Source organism: Elephantulus edwardii, unplaced genomic scaffold (assembly GCF_000299155.1).
Source record: "Elephantulus edwardii isolate Elephantulus edwardi_28Jun2011 unplaced genomic scaffold, EleEdw1.0 scaffold00067, whole genome shotgun sequence".
Lineage (NCBI taxonomy): Eukaryota > Metazoa > Chordata > Mammalia > Macroscelidea > Macroscelididae > Elephantulus > Elephantulus edwardii.
The window spans coordinates 695,608-695,883 of record NW_006399817.1 but is presented as its reverse complement, the minus strand read 5'-3'; positions in this window follow the sequence as shown (position 1 = coordinate 695,883).

Genomic DNA, 276 nt, shown 5'->3' with positions numbered 1-276 from the left:
ACATACTCCATGACACACTTATTAGGCAGTGATTTCAGCTCTTTCTTCTCCATTTGAGTCATGTTAAATTAACAAATAAAAATTAAAAAATTTTTATCCCATCCACATTATTAATGCAAATTCTATTTTAAAGAGTCAATTCTGGTCTACTGTTTTGGGAGTACCTTCCAATTGGTCAACCTCATCTTTTGGTATGATATCAGATAATGATTTGCTGATAACCCTATTGTTTATATTTTCAGAAGTAGATTATCAGAAAACTATAGGCCAATATCT